General features: G+C 40.6%; 1 protein-coding gene across 5 annotated transcripts in view; it reads left to right on the top strand.

Annotated features, from left to right (window-relative positions):
* LOC147012733 (zinc finger protein 40-like) overlaps nucleotides 1–8,073 on the top strand; it is a 116,454-nt gene extending 108,381 nt beyond the window's left edge. For all 5 annotated transcript variants that reach the window (XM_085853849.1, XM_085853853.1, XM_085853850.1 and 2 more), the window contains one exon: nucleotides 5,360–8,073. The gene's annotated coding sequence lies outside the window, so the exon portion shown is untranslated. The remainder of the gene's footprint in view (nucleotides 1–5,359) is intronic.
* The last annotated feature ends 788 nt before the right edge of the window (nucleotides 8,074–8,861 follow it).

Genomic DNA, 8,861 nt, shown 5'->3' on the forward strand with positions numbered 1-8,861 from the left:
TCCAAAAATGATATTTTTCATGGTTTATCCAAAGGCTTGAGCGGTTGCTGAGAAATTTCAGTCCCCGCTTTTGTAATAACCTTTCGAAGACGATGAAACTGTGACTTTGTCAACTTGAATTCATCAGGTTTCCTAATGATGTCTTTTGTAGCTTGAACAAATGAAAATAAATCAGGAAAGTGATCTTTCATGATCACATTTCGATGTCGATAAGTTTCATTCAGAAAGGCAAGAATAAGTTGTGGGGCTACGTATGACTGATACGATGAAGATTGAGACAACTCAGTCACCTCAGCTTCATCATTTGATTCTGAAAAATCAGACCCAGCCCCACCTGGGTCATATAAATCAGTCTGAGCAGTCACTATTTCAGGTCCTGGCAACTCTGAAGATTTGCCAGAACGTTCCTCAACTCTACTCTGGTACTCGGGACTTTCAACCGGAGCAGTAACCTCGGTTTCTTGCTCTTGAGGGCTGGTATTCACTGGCTCAGTTCAATAACCAGGATAATGAATGGGATTTTGAATCAATGAAGGGGAAGTAAGGACTGAAACATCTCCATTCTGCTCGTTCTCAGCAGGAAGTGCTGGTGACGACTTGCTAATGAGCTTTCCATCAACATCAGCCTCACCACCTGCTTTACTCGTCAAATTTCCAGTGTTGCACAGTAATCCTTGAAAATCATTTTCTTCATTAATCAATCCAAAAACATTCTCCCGAGTATCAATGCAGCTTGGAGAACCCTGAATAACACATTGAGGTGCATCCTCAACGACACATTCTTTGTCCAAAACTACCTTTTTTACGGAAGTGTTGGAACTACTAATATCGGATGCTCTTCGTTTCTTTGTTACAGCAACGGGATCCTCCTCCATCTCCACACGACATGCAGCAACAGCCAAACCATTTGGGTTGTCAGGGGGGATTTCATTATCTCCTAAAGCTGAGATGTTGACTTCTTTAGGATTAGGAACTGAAGTAAAAGTCTTCTTGTGCGAGGAAACAACAGGAAGCGTCTGGGTATTAGGAGTTACTCTATTCTCTAATCTTGAAACCGGGGTAATATCTTTTTCACAGTCAGTGTCGTTATGACCTGCTTCACCACACTTTACACAAGATACTTTTGGACAAAACATTTTCACATGTCCAAATACTCCACAGTTAAAACATGTTAACGAGGTTGAAGTCGCATACATTTGGTACTCATACTTGTTCAAAGTAACTTTAAACGAAATGTTTAGACCGGTGTCGTCACCTCGATCGGGAAGAACCATATAAACCTGACGTCGAAAACTCATCACATGTTTAATCCGTTCATCTCGAGCTCTTAGAGGAATCGTCGAGATTTTTGACACAAGTGTTCCGTATCGTGACAGAATACACATCAGTTTGTCATTGGTTATAAACGGGGGTACATTTGATATAACAATTCTCATTGATGGGGTATCCATTGGCGAAGCCAATATAAAGAAAGCATTCTCTGTAGTTAATCCTGAACTTCCAACATCGTGAACAAATTTTTTTATCAGACACAAAGACAACAATTTTCTTATTCATTTTCGATGCTGCTCTTACATTTTGATTCCCTATTATTTTCCCTACTGATAAAACAATGTCTTCGGTGGCAATTCCTTCAGGTGGAATGCACACCAATCCATGCTTCCTTGTTAAATTATCAAACGTCTCAAACCGAGTGCGTGTATCCGTCATATCAGCGGTTTATCTCCCCCATTTGCTCGAGCCTTACAAAGCAAAAGGGGGGAGGGGGTGTCAAACTAAAAAACACAAAAAAAATCACGAAAAACTAAGGAAAGTGCATTATAAGCAAAGAAAAAACAGACCAGGTTTACAAGGCCTTATCAAAGCAGGTAGGCCACACCCAAATAGGCCGGCTCTCGCTCTTTCTCTCTCTCTTAAGGATACAAGGGATAGAGAAGACACAGACAACCTCCAAAATCAAGTTGGGGAGAAAAAGAGGAAAGAGGGAGATAGAAGGGGGGAGGAAAAAAATGCACTAAGATCTCACCACAACACAGAGCAGGAGCCTACGGCGGCCATGACACCGCGCCCAGAAACCAAACCACCAGCATGGGGAGCGAGAGAGAGCGAGAGAGAGAGAGAGAGAGACAGAGAGAGAGAGAGAGAGACAGACAGACAGAGAGAGAGAGAGAGAGAGAGAGAGAGAGAGAGAGAGAGAGAGAGAGAGACAGACAGACAGACAGACAGACAGACAGACAGACAGACAGACAGACAGACAGACAGACAGACAGACAGACAGACAGACAGACAGACAGACAGACAGAGAGACCTTCATTCTGATTTATTTTGACCTTTGACCGTTCTATAATCCTGCAAACGACTAATATTAAATTTTTCTTTGTCCTTGCAAGGGCTGTTTGAAAACATATGTTGTCCAAATCTGATCTTGATCGACTCAAATATAAGAAGTGACAAGAGCAAGCTGATTCGATTTTGGTGTGTGAAAAAGCCGAATGGTCCGGATGCTTATCAGTAGGATATAAAATGTAAACTGTTCAGCCTGGTGGAGGTATGTGCTCATACCGAGTGCCGTTCTTGTTCCTCTTTTATTTATTTATTTTTCACTGTTTCGTTTGGTTGTTTTTTTCGTTTGGAATTTTAAATTTTTTTTTTTTATTCCTAACGTTTGATCCCTGTGAATCTCAATGGTGGTAGGGGGAGCTAAATATAAAATATATATCAAGAAGTTGGTAGACCTCTTACTGTATGTATGGATGGGCCATACACTCCATTGCCTCAATAAAACATAAATCCTCAAAAAAAAATCGACCAAAATAAAACTTCCAAACCTTCCACCTTCCAGTCATCCTTCCCAGTCATCTGCGGAAAATTTTCCATCCATTAACTCTCATGAAACTTTGGGGCTTCATCACTGAACAAATTGTTATTCGTCTGTCTCAACTTCCCACCGCATTCCAATCCCATTAATCCCTTCTGTGCTTTTTTGCATATTATTGTAGAGATCAGTTTTTTGTGGGGGGGGGGGGGGTGTGCTGGGAGTAATCGATTAAGGTACCTATGCTAAATTTGAGGATTGTCCAAGAAATGAAGGAATGATGTGCGATTGTAATTATTCGGAAGCAATAACAAAGAAACGGGAAGAACATTGAAAGACAAGTCTTCAATGCACATTTTGATATGATAGTTTAAAAGAAAATTACTCGATCTATTTAATTTGTAATTTTCTTCTGCTATTATTACATCAAAATTCATCTCAGAGACAGATTTTTCTGAATCGAGCGCAAAAAGTGTGAACTGTACACGTTTCCTGTTCCCAATTGACCGTCAATTTATATTGTTTTATTTTTGGCCTGACTAATTATCTTGTGAAGCAAAAAAGTAAATTGCACCAATGTGACACATCAACCCACGATATGACTGCAGAGCATGACTGTGTTCTTCCTGTTAAAGCTACTTCGTGGAATTGCCAAATTTATTTTGCTGTAAAAATAATCGTTTTGGGTACAGTTATTTCACAATCACAGCGTTATTTCATGTCTCAAAAAGTTTGGGGGGGAGTATGAAAATGATGGACGCTATATAAGTTAATCAGATTTGAAAGGGGTGAGAAGTTGAGACAGAGGAATGATGATCTTTTTTCATGTAGAATGCATGGTATGTGGTTTGATTTGCATTCATATCTGAACTTCCACCTTGGAAAAGAAAAATGGAAAGTGAAAATTTGTAGCAAAACACAACGTTGATTGAAAACCTGTGCATCATGTGTGGGGGGTCAAAGCTTGATATAGAAAAGTTTATTGAAGGGGTGATTAGGGTCATAACCTTGTCGACTGCTACTTCTTTAATGTCCCCAATTAATGTCACCCTTTTTGTGGCATTTATCTCAGGAGATGGATTGACCCAAGTCTTTTACAAAACAGCTGGCCAAACAAATAGTCCTGATGTTCAACTGAAGGTGATTTGAGCAATATAATTTGCCATTTGTTTGGGGAACCAGCAAAAACTTACTTATTCTTTGTGAGAGACACCACCATGAGATCTTTAACCTCCATTGAGTAATTCTAGCAGACAGGACACCCAAGTTAACATTCATTTGAGGGACGGCGCACTTTGTGATGCAACGTCCTGCCTATGAAGCACCAATCCGACAGTTTATAGTCAGGACGAGAATCAAATCCAGATGATGTACTTCAGAGGTGAGTGCGCTACATCTGAATCATCCTGTCGGACAGGGCCACAACCTCGTATGCAAGTTAATTTGGGATCAATTGACGACAGGCCACATGTCTTGTCTGTTGCTGCTTGGTACTAACATTTACCGAATATGCATGGGAGGTTGTTAAATGTCTATCTTGCTTCGTCAAAGGTTTGGTTGAAATTTGTCATCTTTACTTCCGAAAGAAAATTGTTTTAAAATATATAAATTCCCCAACTCACTTCTGCTCTGTTAACAGAAAAAACATCCTCGCTGATGATGTCATTTTGAAATATGAAACCGAATGTCATTGCTGTCCTGTCAAGAAAAGTATTGACGTGATTTGTAACTGATAAAGAGGTCGTGTGAAAATGGATATTGATAATTTGCAACCAAGGTGACTCGCTGATTTTCAAACTATCTAAACTGATGAGATTTTAAAATAATTAAAAGGTAATTAGAATGGCTTTGAGATAACTCGTCTCATTTGAGTTTCGTTTTGAAGAACTTCAATGCAGGAGTAGCCTGCACCACAGTTACTAATGTGTTTGTCCACATTCTATCTTTTTTTTTTTTAATGCCGTGCGTCAAGCAAGGAAGTAGCACGTACCATTTTTAAAGTCTTTGGTATGACTGGCCGGGGATTGAATCACCGACCTCTCAGACTCAGAGCGGACACTCCAACCATTACACGACCGAGTCTGGTTTATATCATTCCCATCTCACTTATTAAACTCTTCTTCCCCCTCAAACAAACCTGTTATGTTTTCTGAAAACCTATAGAAATATTTACCCCTATTGTTTGTTCCTGTAAAGGTGACTTCACCTTGTTTATCCCACTCCTGACACCAATTGTTTTCTATAGTTTTACAGTGTAATGGTGCAGTAGCTATTTATATACGCATTTCTTCCAAAGAAAAACTCATTCTTTAAGAAATGTACCACATGAAACTCTTCTAATGGAAAATATGTTTACATTGAATTACTTTTAGGCTGGCCTGTTGGAAATTCCCATTTGAGCACCTAGCTCTTGATACTGGGTTTCCTCATAAAATAAGTCCCCGATGTCCATTTGTCCATTTGTAAAATAAGTCCATTTGTGCATTGTCTGTTTATGTCCATTCACGTAAAAGTACATAAATGTCTCTAATTTCCACCCCCCAGGAATGTCATGATCACTGTGCCTCCAAGGGCAATGGAAGGTGCAACAGTGGACAGTCAGATGGTGTTTTCCACACTGAGCTCCACACCTGTCATCTTGCATCTACCATCTTTGGCATCCTGGGCTAGCTGATGGGACCCCATAATCTTACTGAATTTGGATGATGTCCTGGAACAGCCCTCAATGTCAAGTACTGCCAATCCTCTTATTTCAGCATTCCGCACTCACTGAAATCCAGCGACACGTGCTGGGAAATTATTGGTAAGAATCGATGTGGGCATGGTCAACCATAGCATTCGCTGGCTCATTCTCAACGTCTTTACCAGAATGACTCACTTGTAGATGACTTCATCAAGAAAATGGACTTTTTGACATTTTATTTTGTACATAATTAGTCCAATCCATCAATTTTGACTCGTCAAGGCTGTTTTCTGTTTGTTACAGGTAAAGGGCGGTGAGGTTGTGCATGTTAAAGTTCGTTTGTTGCAACCGTCACATTTTGTTTCAGGTTGGCATGAGAACTGCAGGTATTTCACATCTTACTCATTGTTGTAGCCAGGAAGAAATCTTGCACCATCTAACCTGCAAGTATTGGAAATTATGATGAAGATGTCAGCTGCAAACAGTGGGAATATGCGTTCCAAATGTAGCATGGCGGTTTTTATGAACTACTTCCATATTCTGCAGTCACACTGATCCAAAGGCATGTTCATCATGTAACTTGCCTGTGCCTCTCCACTTCGGGCCTTACGCTCGTCGTTGTGCTCAGACGTTTGATGTAGGAGCCGTTCCTCTTCGAACTGGACTCGAAGAGCAAAATTTCACACAAATATGACACATAGCAATATAAAGATGATACTGTGATTGAGTTGCTTTTCTCGTGGTTCTGGTTCATGAAGGACATGACACTTGTCATGCAATTTTCTTCTTTCTCCAGATATTTGTCCGAGTTCGAACTGATCAATGCTGAAATGTCAAATTCCTCTTCTAAGCAATAATTTTTCCTTTTTTGTGCAGAAGCTATGTTTACAAAACAACCTAGAGGGTCTCGCTGCATTGCTTGTGTAGATTGATGTTTTTTTGTTTGTTTTTTCCACAGAACAACCAATTATCCATTTCAGTGCACCATTCATTGTCGCTTTCATATTTGTCTCTTTCAAATCATCTGAAGTGATGTAATTTGTAGCATCTTCTCAGCACTGGTAATACCCTGCAACTTTGCAAAGGATCATTGTCACTCATGGACTCGTTGAGGAAGTCACAGGCCAGACCTTCAGGAACCTAGGATTGTCTTTGCCTTATCCCATGTAGCCTTACGTTATTTGGCTTGCTCCGAGGTTTAGAATGTCAATTCGCCGAAAACAAAAGATTTATTGACCCGTGCCATGATCCTATAAAGGGCTTGTTTCAGCAACGTTTGTTTTGCATCAACATCAGTTGTGCAAAATTGCAGATCCATTGCAAGCACAACAAAGCAACTGATTGTGACACTCAGTCGTTCATTGCTACTGTCATAGAGGTTATGCAATGCTTGTGTTCTCGTTGTCTGACACAAATTGACACGAGGCCATGATGCAACAACAACTCAGTGCTTTAAAATACAGCAATAACAACCGAAGAACGCTCTGCACTTTCACAAACACACCAGCCTTTGCAGAAAAGCGTCGGCGTCCGTTGCCATTTGAAGAAGTTGCCGAAAGAAACGTGGGTCCTCAAAGAGCACTGACATTTTGATAAGATCTTCTTCCTCTTTATTCCCCCCCCCCAGACCCCATCCCCACCCCACCCAGAGTCATCGTCAATGAAACGTGAGTTTGGTTGATTTCCATTGCTCGCAGACAAGTCGCAGCTATTGCTAACCTGCGCGTGGTGTCTTTATTTTATTTTGTTGCTGCTTTGGCATCCTGGATTGTCGGCTGCTTTCACTCGTTGCAATTTCCGCTCCGACCACATTGTCTTGGTTCAGGTACTACAGGCTTTTATTGAAACTGCAAAGAATATGAAGAGCGTTTTACTGTCAAAATGCCTTCCGTTTTGTACAGAGCGTACCTTTCGCTCGGCACACCGACACGTCTGCAAATGCGTGAATGCTGGAAGTGGATAGTCGAGCAATGCTAACATTGAGTGCACATGCCTTATTGAGTTCACTACATGCGTAGCTTTTGGTGGAGACGATGTCAAGAACGTTTTTTTTGAATTGCAATTCGTTGTTGTTTGTATTGTTATCGACCACAATGGTGGAATAACCGTTGACCTCTACTTTTGATGTAATTTCCTTTCGGTTTGTTCGTGAAAGATTGTAATTATCCTCAGGTTTGCAATAACCCAGAGTGTCTGGGTGCACACTTTTGTTTATTTTTTTTGTTTTTCCTTTTGTACATCTGTTGACAAGATGGTGGTTTATTGTCACGTCTTTTGTACATAAGCAATTTTGTTGTTGTTGTTGTTGTTGTTGTTGTTTGTGTTGTTGTAAAATAATATATTCTATTCGTGTTCAAATTGAGGCAATCTTTTGTTTCTGCTCTGAGCCCCGTTTATCAGAAAGGGACTACATTATAGACGGAGGGTGTTTGGTTTTGGGTTTTTTTTTCCTAACACTTCATACACATGACCGTTTGTGGATCCCTGTGGAGATTTTACGGGGCAGCAGTTTTGCACTTAGGGTTATTTTTATATGGGTTCGAAATAAACCGAGGTTCGATTCCTCATTGTATTACTGTATTGTCTATTCCCTTTGAAATTAAACATTGATTCACGTTTCAATCAAAGGATACACGTATTCGGGTTTTTTTTTCTTTTTTCATCGTGTGAGCTCATCTTTTTTTAAAAAATAGGGAATAAAACAATCTCGCAAAAACACGCCACTCGATGCACTGCAACAGAAATCGCAGTTCTGAAAGCAGGACTTGTTCTTTAATGCTACAATGGCAAGAATGCTTGTGGCTTGTATGAAAAAAAATTTAAACACCAATGTAAAGTCGCTTAATATGCTGTCGGGCCACCCTGCGGGGGCAGTACGCCCTGTATGCGCCATGGCACGGAGTCCACCAGCGTCTGGAATTCTACAGGTGGGATGGTGGCACCATTGTTCTACGAGAAAGTCAATCAACTCACACCTGTTTGACGGAGGTGGAAAACTCTGTCGGGTACAGATCTAGTGACTGAGAAGGCCATGACATATGGATAACATCAGTGTCATGCTCATCAAACCATTGGAAATAAATGCTGCAACATGGGATGAGGATAATTGCTCGGTACCGTTAAGCAGTGATTGTCATTCACCTTGCCTTCTAAGAGATTGAATGCACCCAAACCATGCCAGGAAAATGTGCACCACAACATTACAGAACCACCAGAACCCTTCACTGTTGGAACCAAGCACTCAGGGTTGTAAAGATGTTTTGGTTGGTGCCACACATGCACTAGTCCGTTTGTCGAGAACATGGTGAAGGATGATTAATCTTACTATGTCACATTTGTCCACTGCTTGGTAGTCCATTGCTT

This window comes from Eptatretus burgeri, chromosome 14 (genome assembly GCF_056783735.1).
Source record: "Eptatretus burgeri isolate ZD-2024b chromosome 14, Ebu_testis_v1, whole genome shotgun sequence".
Lineage (NCBI taxonomy): Eukaryota > Metazoa > Chordata > Myxini > Myxiniformes > Myxinidae > Eptatretus > Eptatretus burgeri.